The sequence below is a fragment of the Chenopodium quinoa genome, unplaced genomic scaffold (assembly GCF_001683475.1).
Source record: "Chenopodium quinoa cultivar QQ74 unplaced genomic scaffold, ASM168347v1, whole genome shotgun sequence".
NCBI classification, from domain to species: Eukaryota; Viridiplantae; Streptophyta; class Magnoliopsida; order Caryophyllales; family Amaranthaceae; genus Chenopodium; species Chenopodium quinoa.
The window spans coordinates 1-13,577 of NW_018743355.1; the positions used below are offsets into that span (position 1 = coordinate 1).

Genomic DNA, 13,577 nt, shown 5'->3' on the forward strand with positions numbered 1-13,577 from the left:
GAGTACATTATATTTATAATTGGTCATTCTAAAAGCAAGCCACACAATTATGACACTATATAAAACAATGCCGGATAAAATAAAACTTATGTTTATACATAAAATTGATTTTTTTTTAAAAACAAGTTAATTATATTAGGATTAATGTGATATGGTGAAGGGTATGATTACTAACCTAAATTTGAGCATGAGTACCTAAAGGGTGAAGAAAAGTGAGTACTCAAAGGGTGAAAACCCTCAAATGTGAGTACCTAATTGTTAGCTTAGTCAGGAATGGTGTAATACATACTTGCTTCTACACTCATTTCCTTTTTTCTTGTTTTATTTTAGGTTTTTGTCATTCTCTTACACTATACGTTTAATTACCTACAGGTTCAAAGTTTAGCTTTAAGAATCTTAAAATTTTGGAATGGTTTGAAATAGTGGTTACAACTCCGCCTTTAACCCTTGTGGTCAGGTTGGAATTATCCTTATATCCCTCCTTCTCCCATTGTAAATAGAAATTGTAAATATGCACGCGCCTGAAAAATAGTACTCCCATTGTAGTTGATACTCACATTATGACATGTAAATTATACGAAGTACTAGTAAAAAATATAAATTATGACTTGCTTTATGGGTCCATTCTATTTAACTTAATTTTGCTTATTATCTTAACTTATTAATATTGATCCGAACTTATAATATACTTATTGAATTTTTTTTATTTTTTTTTTTTTGAGAATGCAATACTTATTTTTACTTATTAGAACTTATCAGAACTTATTAGTATTGATTTGAAATTATTTGAACTTATTAGTGTTTCGAAGTTTTTTGATGTCCTGCGGGAGAGTTACAATTCCAAGATTGGTCTCTGGACTCCTGTACCTGCAAAATAGCGGAGACTTCGGGTGGGTGGAGTTCCGCCTCCAACGATCAAGTTAGAACGTGTATGGAGTCTGTAAAAAGTGCGGAAAGTGAAGTATTTTCTCGGATTTCGAGAGAATATCTGCAATTAATGATTGCTCTGTTTTTTGCGTATATTTCTGAATGTGTCCCATGATGGGAACATCTCTCTATTTATAGGGTCTTGAAATGTGTGCCGCCATCCTAGGTAACGAAAACTTAGGAATGGAGGGCTTCCTCGGGAATTGGGCTAGAAAAGCCGTCATTTTACCCAATCATTGGGTATGCCACGTGTCAGCATGGGATTGGTTCTCTGGAACCTCTCCTGAGAAATCTCTCTAGTAAACCCACCGCCTGCTTATTAATTTGTTTAATTTTGTTTGCAGGGCAACACGTCCAGGTCCTCTCCTGCTTCCCAGCCGGACCCCAAAGTCCGAAAGCAGACGGCTAGGGACGTCTCCACACCTGGGAATGCCAGGCGGCCTTCTGCTGAGAAGCAGAACAGGAACCCCCCCTAGAGGGGTTAGGACGCCTGTTACCCCGGCGACCAGCCGGCCTCCAAGGGATACCAAAGTTAGTTGCCTTTCTTTTTGTGAATTTTTGAAGGGCCGCCTGTTTTATGAGAACCAGGCGACTTGTTTTTCGTGTTTTGACTGAATTTAACCAATCTTTTTTTGCAGGCGCCCCTGCTGAGATTGACCTGGTCCAGATGGCCAGGACTATGCTGCGCTCCATTCCTACTGAGGAGAAGGACCATGTGCCAGGAGTCGGCACCCTGAATTTGGAGGCCATCCTGGCTGAGGTAACTTAGCACTTTTTAATGCTTTATTGGTTTAAGCCGCCTGTTTATTTGACGCCTGGTGTAACTGACGCCCGCAGACTATGCTCCGCGTGCAAGGGCTCTGTCGGCCCATTAATGAGAAGAACCGAGAGGTAAATTCTGCCAAGGCCATGACGCCTCTGATTTTGACAAGGCTATGTTCCAGATAGCCCAAAATGAAATCTTGACGATTGACATCCTTTATTCTCAGGCGTCAGCCAATTTGTAGGTCAAGAAGGACCTTGAGGCGGCCAGGGCCAAGATTCAAGAGCTGGAGCATTCCTTGGCGGCCCTTAGAGAGGAGATGGAGCCTCTCAGGCAGGCGGAGAAGGAGGAGGAGAGCCTGCGTAGGCGCCTTACCAAGCTGAAGAGCCGCCTACAGACTCAAGAGGCGGACCTTACTGCTCAAATTCAAGCTCAACTGTCGGAGGCGGAGCAAAAGGACAAGGAGGTCCTCGTCCAGGACATGAATGATGACTATATGGCCATCATGAAGAGTTCCTGGGCTGCTCTACTCCCTAATTCCAACTTTGAAAAATGGGATAAGCAGTTCGCCACCTGTTCTGACGCCTACAATGCTGAAATTCTTGGTCAGATAGACGATGAGGAGGCGGCCGAAGAGGAGGAGGAGTCATCTGACTCTTCTTCTGAGTCTGAGCAGGAAGGCGAGGCGGCAGGGGAGCCGAGGTAGGGGGAGCCAGCCTAGGAGGAGCCGCCCCAGGAAGGTCCTGCGTAGGAGGAGGCGACTGCTGAGAAGGACCAGGCGCCAGTTGAGGACTTGCCTCAGACGCTTGCTAAACTTGACCGCCCTCCTTCTGCTTAATTAAGCTATGCTTTATTTTTTCTATTTATACGGCCTGCGTGCCGTTTTTTTCTTTACCCGGCCAAGGGGTCGGGGTTTATTGACGATTCTCAATTCGTCAGTCGGCCTTTTGGCCGACTGTTTTAATTAATTAATCAGCCGACACTTTTGGTCGATTTTCATTACTTTGATTGTGTTTTGATTTTTTGCCATTTTTCTTTGAATATGGTAAGCCTGTAATACAGTACATAAAAGTTGCACAAAGTAATATGGTAATTTATCATCTGACTGAAATAATTTAGTAATATAAATTAACTTAAAGCTTAAACTTAAATCTATAATCCAGTACTAATGGTGATCCATAAAAATTACAAGCTTTTAGTTAAAATAACTAAGGGCAAATTAACCACAAATATTGAGTTACTATGTAGAGATCCGAATATAAGCTTAAAACATAGCCTAATACTTGGTTAAGCTACATCCACCAAAAACGCATGTCCTAAAACGTACACCTAACCTGGTCAAGAACACCTAAGTCATTTCTAGAGCACATCTAAAGCATTTCAGAATTCAGATGGACCCGTGCACCATTCCATGCTTTTCCTCATTAGTAACTCATTATCAAAAGTCACTTTGTCACCCAGACCAATAGTGTCGCAATCCACCAATTGTGCCTGCTTCCGTTTAACCTGATTAATTTGATTCCAAAAAAGTAAATGCAGCAGCTACTTGTATTACAAAGTTAATATTGAAAGGCATGTATAATGAAAAATCATAACAGGATATTTACTGGAAGTATATCGGGAGCAGCCACATCAGGGCTACAGGTGAGTCTGCACCATCATTCCTTCGTTTTCAGCATCATTTGGTTCCTACATTATCAGCAAAACAACTAAATGACAAACAACCACTAGCTAAATTACAGATATCGCAATAAGTGTAAAAAACATAAAGATTGCTGCCATATTTTAGCCTTCTGCTGTTTTGGTTTTTTGTAACCTATATCAGCTAAACCTTTGTTACTTGAACCTTTGGCCTACCTCGAGGCTTCTTCGGTGAACCGGGTCCTTAACAGTAGCACCAATTTCCTTTACATTTTCTACATGAGTTGGTTTCTGAACAGCCAAGGCTGTACCACTGAACCCTGCACTCGCAGATCCCTGAAAATCATTCGGGAAATTTAGAGCTATGGTTTGCTCAAGCTTCGTCTTCCTACACTTATCAACATCCAACCGCAACTGATTAATTGAGTCTATGACCATTTGTACCGTCTCATCATTCACCATGGCCGCCTCTTCACACAATGGCTCAGCAACTTTCAATAGCATATTGAACCGTTTCACATGAACCAACTTCGGATGGATCATCAGCAGTTACCTTCACCCTTGTATGTTTGCGCATTATGTCCTTTTGCCACCGGCTTACAATATATCTCTCAGGCACATCAAGCACAAAATTCCGATCTAATATACTGATGGTGTGTTTACACATAATACCATGTGTTTCAATTTTCCTGCAATTACAACATACTTCCGTTGTTTCGGTGTTGAAGGTAACACAATAATACCTATGCCGATCAGTAATTACCTCTCACTCTTACCAGGTGGAACAAGCCACACTCGGTCCTCAAGAGTGTACTCAATTATATTGTCAGAAATTACTCGCTCACCTCTATCATACACATACATCATCCTCGAAGAACATTCTGTCTGGACTTCTTGAAATTTTGTGTCCGTAGCTTTTGAAAGACCTTCTCCGTCTTGAAACCACTCACTAACCTCCTCAAGTACTTTGAACAGTAAGCATCTGCATTGGTTTCATCACGTATCCGCTTATCCATGCCCTACGATACTTGTGAGGAATTCAAACAGCTTTGTATGTCGAGTAAGAAAACCCGTCAAAAAAGCTATTAATGCTCTCAACCCTTTGCGTAGTCTTCATACTGGACCAAAAATACTCCTTCATATAGGCCGCACCCACATATGTCTCTCTTTAAACAGCCTAGTAAGCCATTCATTTTTCTCAAGCTTGTACTGAGACATTAGCGCACACCAACGCGTTTCAAACTCATCAGTCATAAAACTCTCACATATGACCTCCTTCAATTTGGTTTGAATTCTGTGTACCTGATTGTTAAAATAAAGTTATATAGCACATAGGTTTGATCAAAATTCAGATTAACGCCAACACTTTGTGACAGAGTAAATTAAATCAATATTTCAGATTTTCATTCCACATAAACAAGTAGTTTAATTAATAAGTTTATGATAATTATAAGTGACATTTGCTTTAGAATTATATGGACAAAACTAGCATGCAAACCGTTTTGAAAACAAATGTATCTTAGACACATCACAAGTCGAAGTAATCACACAAAGCATCATAAAATTAGAAACCTGATCAAGCATTCTAAAAAGAGTGAAGTTTACTAACCCTACCAAGTTCACAAATTAATTATTATTTAATGGTAGTTCTCCAATTGCAGAATAAATGGATGCAAGTTCTGCCTCGAAATCATCAATATATAGCCAGTTGTAGCTGAGCTGTAGAGTGGTTAGCCACATCAACTCTTCTCGTGTATACTTCTATGCATTCTTGTTCAAGCTCAACTATCATCTTATTCAGTTATCCCTATTTGTTTCATGCTTGCCCATTTCATCCTATACTATACCATCTAAATAAAATAGTAGGCAAAAAAGAACAGAGTTCCGTTTCATCCCATATCATCTAAATAAAATAGTTGGCAAAAAAGAATAGAGTTCCATTTCATCCCATATCATCTACATTAAATAGTAGGCAAAAAAGAACAGAGTTAACCAACGATGAAAACAAGATAGAAATAGCATCCTAACCTTGAAGAGTTGAAGTGCAAACCTTAAAACAGTCATATCATCCAAGAATATTAATCCAAAAAAATAAAGGTCCAAGAATCAGATTGAGATTGACTATGCTAGGAAGGTTTGCAACAATGCCCCTTAAGCTTTTGTCCAATCTAATAACATTGACATCAGTCTTATTTTTAATTCTCATTTTCCATTATAAGATTAAGATCCTCTCTCGTTCTTTTACCCTTTATTACTGGAAGTTCAAAGCAATCACCACATGGTCACCTTATTAGTTCATCAATGAGCTTGATACTGACCTTTTTTCGAATTAAGTTGGAAACCCTAAATTACCAAATAACAATTTTGGAACATCTGAACCACAGAAGTTCATCTATGAGCTTGATACCCATCCCAACTTCTGACTTTTAAAAGTGTGTACAGGTTTCCTGCACAATCAAGTATTCGCCATCTTGCTGCTTCCTGCCTACAAACCAAGCCGTTTACTAAATCTCTGAAGCTGATTATTAAATTTCTTGGCGCTAAATTAGAATACACTTCACTTATTTTGGCCTCATCCAAAACCTTATTAGTCATTCATTTACCCGATTTCGCTCAGAATCCAATTCTACAGCTACTTGAAAGAAAAGGGCTTAATTGCACGTAAACAACACCAATCAAACTCACCAAAATCCCACTTTCTAAAGCAAATGCTCGATAACTGAAATAGCAAACCAAAAAACTCGAGAAACATAAATAGCTAGTAAAAAAAGCATTGAAGGTGAGACTAACCTTACATTTTATAAGGATCAGCACCAGTGTATCTAGTTGGTTTCAGAATAGGAATCAAAACCTATGCAACATTCAAATCAGTGATTGCAAACTCAGTAACAAAATTCATCACCCAAATTATTCAAAGTAACAAACTAAAAATATAAAACAAAAATTAGCAAAATATATATATATATATATATATTATATATATATATATATATATAATATATATATATATATATATAATATATAATATATATATAAAAGAAGGGCGGGGGGGATGAAATTACCCCTCGATTAACCTTAAATAATGGTCGTTCACTGTTCATAAGCTCTACGACAGTCATTCTTTGTGTGTTCTCTTTTTATTTTCTATTGAATATATTCTAGTTTTGTGTTATTTTAATAATGATTCAAAAGGATAGGAAAGGAAGAAGTGACCTATTTCACAAAAGAGCTCATTGACTTTCTGTGCTGTTTTAGCAAAAGTTTCACAGAAATGCAACCCATTTTCTTTTGCATATTCATAAGCAATCTGCAACAGTTATCAGTTTGATTAACTTCTTCCTGCAGTGCTCTTAAACCAAAACTTTTTCGGAAACTAAACAAAAATGTATTTGGTAATGTCTTAATCTTACTGAAACTGCAAATACAGTACAGTCCTCCTAAGAGACATGTAAGCAGTAAGTTTAATAACTATGACTCGTCTTACATGAGCCTCGAGAAAAGGACCTAACAATACTCACAATCCAAGCATTAATCAGAACACCTTATTCTAAATAACTGCCATTAATTTTACAGAGGCTATTTGACCTAGAGTTGGTTATGAGAAAAGTAAGTTCTGAAAATGGACTTTCCTATGTGTTTAAGTGTTATTAAGTAATGATAATAAATCAATCCAGGAATTAAGGCAACTGATGTTAAAGAGCCCCTAGACCTTCAAAATAGCGCTGTTGAGTTTTTTCTCATTATTCTCTCTTTTAAAGGTTATTTGAGAAACATATGTCCACACTTTAGCACTTATTGATAAGAAATGCAACAACATTACAAGGTTACATATTATTAACCACCCTAACACACATGACATTTGGGATATCGTACATTTCCTTAGTACATGGATTTTTTTTTATTTAATCATTAAAGTTAATCTAAATGATTATATATATATCCTGTTATAATACAAGCAACAAAAACCAGCAGTTAAATAAAAAGAACCGAGGAGGAGGATACCCCTTAGTGTGGAGAAGACCAATTGCAGATTCAAAGGGGACGGTTAAGCAAAGGTATATTCAAATGTAAAAGGGTTCAAAAACCAGTTGAAGAGTTTAAGAATGGACTGTAAAGATTTAGTGCTAACCTGGAAGAGTCTGAGATTCTTTATCTCATGCCATTTGTAATTGTCTGGCGGCAAAATTGCAGTTTCATTCTACGTTCTGCTTGATTTTTTAATAAGATTCCTACAAAATCACATTGATAGAAAGTTAAGTATATGACTTAAAAACCAAAACAAAAAATATTCTCAAAGAAATATTAAATTTGCATTCTAAAAACGAACTATAGACCCAGTAAATTATCGCCATATACAACTATGACCAAACATAAGAAAATTTAACCAATCCTACTGAAATTGTTCTTTAAAACCTCAGTTACTCCAGCAATAACACAAACTATGCAACCAGATATTGCAAATTACGTTCAACAAAGCAATAAGGGTCTTGCTTTGTTAATTGAAGTGTGCAGCTACAGTCTACAATGGAACCATACATTGGAATTCGACCAAAATGAAAAAGCTTAATTAGTAAATTAATAAACAGAAAAGCTACCTCAAATAACCAAAATCTATATAGATTGCATCTAAATACCAATCACCTGCTATTTGCAACCCATCACCACTAAAATCGAACATAACCGCTACCAATCACCAAAAGTTAATCAATACAAAACTAAATTTAAAATCCATCAATCAATGATAACCACTATCAATACTGAATGAACTATTCACCAAAAAAAATACTGAATGAACTAAATACCTTGAATGCAGATACATCGAACTCACCAACACCTTCACCAGAAACACTACGCTGAACTGCAAGCAACATAAACTACAATCATCAGAACCGAATCCAAACATAGTTTCTGAACTGCAGCACAAGATACGACTATAGAACAATCAACACAATTTCTTAATTATTATAAAATTCTTTACTAAATAAAACCCCAAAAGTAAATGACCGAAGGAGAACTCAACAAACTCGTAATTAATAAATGATCAGAATAACTCAACCAAAAGTAAGATAAAAAATCAACTAAATAATCAGAAATCAGATTAACTCAACCAAAAGTAAAAAGATAACAAAAATTTGATAGAGTTTATGAATTGTGAAATCAGAATTTCCATTTATTAAATCAGAATTTCCATTAGTAAAAATTCACACTTATTCAGTACGAGTAATTACCTCAGCAATAATGGAAGAAAGGAAGCTCAGAACACGCTTCAATGGAAAACTCAGATTGACCTTCAATGGAAGAGCGAAAAATCTTAAAAGCAAAAGTGGAAAAATGGCTGGACAATAGCAGAGGAGGAAAGAGAAAGAGAGTAGGATGAGAGAGAAAACGGAAATGAATGAGTGATGGCAAGTGAATTCAGGAAAAGTAGGACTGACCGCTGAGGTAGAAAGCAAAGGAATTCAAGATCCAATGGCAAGACCGCAAATAACATCCCAAGACAAGGACAAAACCGTTCGCACACTGCCCTACTGTTCATAAGGAACAGTTCTGCTGATCTTCTCACTTTTTAAAGAGTGTAGATTAAATTTGAATTTTGGATACAGTGGGAAAAGATTCGTTACACCAAGTAAATCAACAAGGGACAACTTCCCTTAGCCAAAACTCCTACACAGTCAACACTTAGTCAAAACTTGATCAGAATCAACAGGTCTTATAAACACAACATCCAAAAAAAGAAGCAAAAAAGTAAAGGGACAGCTGCAATCATATGCGAGAGTGTACAAAAAACATAACAGACTTACATTGAGCACTTGCCAAGTTATTCGGGAAACTTCCTGGTTATATGCCATATACACCACCGATGCCTAGTACCAGGCATCACCTCAGCTAGCAGTTTCCTCATGGCAGCCGCTTGGTCAGTCAATATGGCTACAGGAGCCCTATTATTCATGCTAGCCAACCACTACTTGAAAATCTAAGAAAACGTATCTGAATCTTCACGAGATTCCAACGCACACCCAAGCAAAATTGTTTGCCCGTGGTGGTTAACTCCAACAAAATTAACAAATGGGAGCTCGTAATCATTGGTTAAATAAGTTGCATCAAAACAAACAACATCACCAAAGTCATCGTACGCCGCACGACTAATACATCCTTCAGCCGCCCTTCTACATCAAGCCGTGGAGCATGAAAAAAATTGTCATTCCCTGCTTGCATCTTATCAAAATATTCCATCATAGCCACAGCATCACCCCCGACCATCTTTAACCTTCTAGCCTTATAAACCTCATGCTGTAAATCCTTGACAGTCAACGGCATTTCCCTCTCCGTTCCCAAGCAACTATGTATTTGTGTAACAGGTACACCCTTGTCAAAGTAATTCAACAACTTCTTTCGAACGGTGGAGGTCATATGCTTCATACGATACTCCTTAACGAGCTTCGAGTTACTAGGGGACGGCTTGTGCCTCTCATGTTTCAATTTCACCCCCCCCCTCACTACTCACTCTCCTTCTTCATTAACACTAGCATATACCATGGCAGGGCACTCACATTTTTTGGACGTCTCTTGCCACGCCCCAACTCATCCTCGCCTACTACACCATCTACAACTCCACCTGTACCTGAAACATCCATGGCCATAGCCCTTTTCTTAGCTTCTCTCCTTGCCCTTATATCAGGTCTACCCTAACACTCACACCTCCAAGTCGTGGCTATTCTCTTCTTCTTGTCCTTTGAATTTACTCCTTGCGCCTAGCAACGCCAAAACCAATCTGCTCAGCATAGTCCTTATAATAGGATTCGACATCTTGCCAGGTTTTTAAATACCATACCAACTTGAGGTGGTTCTACCGTTGTAACAACAGTTATGTTATTGCTAGCAACAATAGTTTCGATTGTCTCAATTGTCTTCATAAGAGAAACATATTGACTTTCACTATACATTTCTGACTCATTGTTTTCTACACCCTCAAAGACAAATTCATCAAGTCCCTCAACCTTGTTGAAACCATTCCCAATCAATTTTACTCCACTACTCCTATCAACTATGTCAACATGCTCACTGCCCCTGATTATAGATGGCATTTCAGGATGCCCATCACCCCTAACAACTCCACCTCTTTATCTGCTTCATTTATAAACCACAAACATGGTGTAAATAAGAAAAATTCCACACAACACAGAAAATATATTCAGGACAAAATCTCTAATACACTGAATTTAGGAATAGAATCGTAACAGCGACCATTAAAAAAATCAAACGTATATAACAAAGCATCATAATTATTACCCAATCAACTATAGCTTAGCAGTTATAGTGGTAATTATTATCCCCAATGCCACTTCATTAGTCTTTTTACTGGTAATTATTTTAATAGTAATAAATTTCGAATTACAAAGAGGTCCCTAATCTGGTAAATCTAGCAGCAATTCAATTCTAACATTCAATTATATTGCAAAATTAAATCTTGTTGACTCTATACTCAAGCAACTAACTGTTAATTACACAATTAACACCTTGGTAGTAAAGCTACAACTACTAATTTAAAAATTAATGCGCCTCTACTAAACAGACAAATATTAGTAACCAGGTTCATTGAAACAACATTTGCTTACCTTCCATTGATAACAAGTTCCAGCACAGATCTGAGACTCAATTGGCCGCTCTCACTTTCTCAGGTCTACAACATCCATTACCAGATGCAACAGTACAGAGCTTCACAGACCGGTGTCTACAGATTTTCGAGCTTCACTGACTTTGTAAATTTGCAATTAAAAAATGATGGGTGTGAAAAAAAAAAGACAAGATCCGAGAGCTGTGAAAAAAAAAAAAAAAAATCCAAGAAAAGTTACATTAACGATGTTAAATGTTTATAGAGTTAACTCCATCAAACGGAGTCACTTTGGTTACACAATCATCATCTCAGCAAGTATAAAACAATTAAATAATCACTAAGCACGAATTCATAGCCACAAAATAATGAATATGTCATTTGAGATACAAAAATTGTATCTTTATTTGAGGTACCGGGGCCTCTTTCATAAAATATGCTTTTGGAAGGACTACCAATTTTAATGACAATGTAATACAAAAAGCCTTTGAAAAGACTCATACAATAATTAGAAATACGGCTATTTCATCAAATGTCACTCAGTACTTAAAAAATTCACCAAATGTCATCGTGTTTTTCAAAATTCACCAAATGTCACTGAGGTTTAGTACAATATCACCAAATGTCATTTCCGTTAGTTGACCGTCAATGTCCGTTAGTAGACCGTTAGTTGACTCCACCACTTGCCACGTGTCACCTTCTAATTGGTCAGTTTTTTAAAAAAAATAATTAAACAAAAATTAAAAAAAAAACCAAAAATATTTGAAAAAATTAAAAAAAAATTAAAACTAACTATAAATTTTTTTTAAAAAAAACAACAACAAAAAAAAAAAGAAACTCAGAGGTGGCCAGCCACCACCTCCTCCCTGTCGTCGAGCCCCCTGCCCACCCCAAAACCCTAGCCACCACCACCCCCTGCCGTCGGGGCTAGCACCGGAAGGTGCGCCGGCTGCCGGCGACCCCTCCTCTATCCCGTCGCGACCCCGTAACCCGCGAAACCCCACCCCCCTTCCTCCACCACCCCGAAACCCCACCCCCCTTCCTCTCCCTCTCCGTTAGTTCACAACCACGCAGCGAGCTTACCACACCAACTCCCACCAGCACCTGCCAACACCAACCACTGCATCTCAAAAGCCGACCAGCAGCAACTCCAATCACCACCAATTTTTGTGAAGAACCCTAAACAAATTGAATTGGGATTTTTTGTTTGGTGAAGCAATTCACAAAATTGTTTGCTCTAATTGATTGTATGTTGAATTGTGAACATTTTGGTACAAGTTTAAAAAAAATTGGTGAAAAAATGATGTTTCTCAAGCTTTCATGCGTGAGCTTCAACGGAGCTTCAATGGCGTTTTTGTGCGTTTGGGAAGAAGAAGGGAAGGGGAGAGGGGCCGACATCGGCGGAGAAATGGCGGCGAGAGAGAAGGGGGGTGGGGTTTCGGGGTGGTGGAGGCTGGTGGCTGGGGTTCCGGGACTGCCGGCGGCTGGGCTGGTGGCTGGGGTTTGAGGTTCAGTTTTTTTTTTAATTTTTTGTTATTTTTTTTACTTTTTGTTATTTTTAATTTTTTTTAAAAAACGGACCAATCAGAAGGTGACACGTGCTAGTGGTGGGGTCAACTAACGGTCCACTAACGGAAATGACATTTGATGATATTGTACTAAACCTCAGTGGCATTTGGTGAATTTTGAAAAACACGGTGGCATTTGGTGAATTTTTTAAGTACTCAGTGGCATTAGTGAAATAGTCGTTAAAAATACGTGCGACCAAAACTAAAACTTAAACCTTGCTACAAAGATAATGTTAACTAATTATATACAACCTCGTGATAGCAAAAATCTCATCTACTATCATTTCCTCGGTTTTTTCCTTGCATTGAAATGCTCTGTCTGATAATGGCAATTTGTCTGCAATTTCTTAACAAGAGCAATCTTTTCGATAGCATCAGAAGCAATCTTTTCAATTGGGGAAGACCCGAGACTGGAAGCACTTTCCACACCCCTATATTTTATAACCAAAGGACGTATCTCCTTCACAATATTTGCATCTACTTTAAACAAATTCACAGCATCATTGAGTGTCTCCTTTGATTTTTCTACCTGACCTTTACAATAAAGGTTCCTCACTTCATCCCACGATTGCTTACCACCTTTATAAGCTACTTCAAGTTCTTGAAATAATGAAGAAAGCTTATTAAAAGCAATTGCAAATTGTTTCCTTTGCCACATAGATTGTAGAACAGGTGGAGGGTGCATTGGGGGGGGGGATAGATTCTCCATAATGTATCTCCAACACAGTTTCAAACCGCGATCAAGAAATACTATCAGAGCACATACTCACACTCGAATCACCATATGAGTTCTGATAACAAACATATGTATCTCCATTATAATCACAAATATCAAGAAGTACAACTGCATGTGTTGCCTCAACAGTTGAATTCACTCCTTTTTGGTCTACTATAACCTCCTTTTTCACTTCCATTTTACCCTCATAGACATACTCACCATTCATAGGGTAATCTTCCGTGATTTTAATCACGCCTACAACAGGAAACTCGACAAGCAACTCTCTCAAAAAACCTAGTTTCACAGGGTATTGACTATTAAAATACTGAATTTTATGTCTATCCTGGT

The 13,577-nt window shown here is 37.9% G+C and overlaps 1 long non-coding RNA gene across 2 annotated transcripts; it reads right to left on the reverse strand.

Moving 5' to 3' along the window:
- Positions 1 to 4,615: 4,615 nt before the first annotated feature.
- Positions 4,616 to 9,085, reverse strand: LOC110738006. 2 transcript variants are annotated; one of them, XR_002514537.1, is made up of 5 exons: positions 8,560 to 9,085; positions 8,134 to 8,189; positions 7,461 to 7,560; positions 6,122 to 6,182; positions 4,616 to 4,633 (listed from the first exon to the last, which is right to left on the reverse strand). It is a non-coding gene; the product is annotated as an uncharacterized LOC110738006 (long non-coding RNA). The 2 variants fall into 2 exon arrangements; XR_002514538.1 differs by having other exon boundaries at positions 4,617 to 4,633; positions 6,127 to 6,182.
- Positions 9,086 to 13,577: the final 4,492 nt, after the last annotated feature.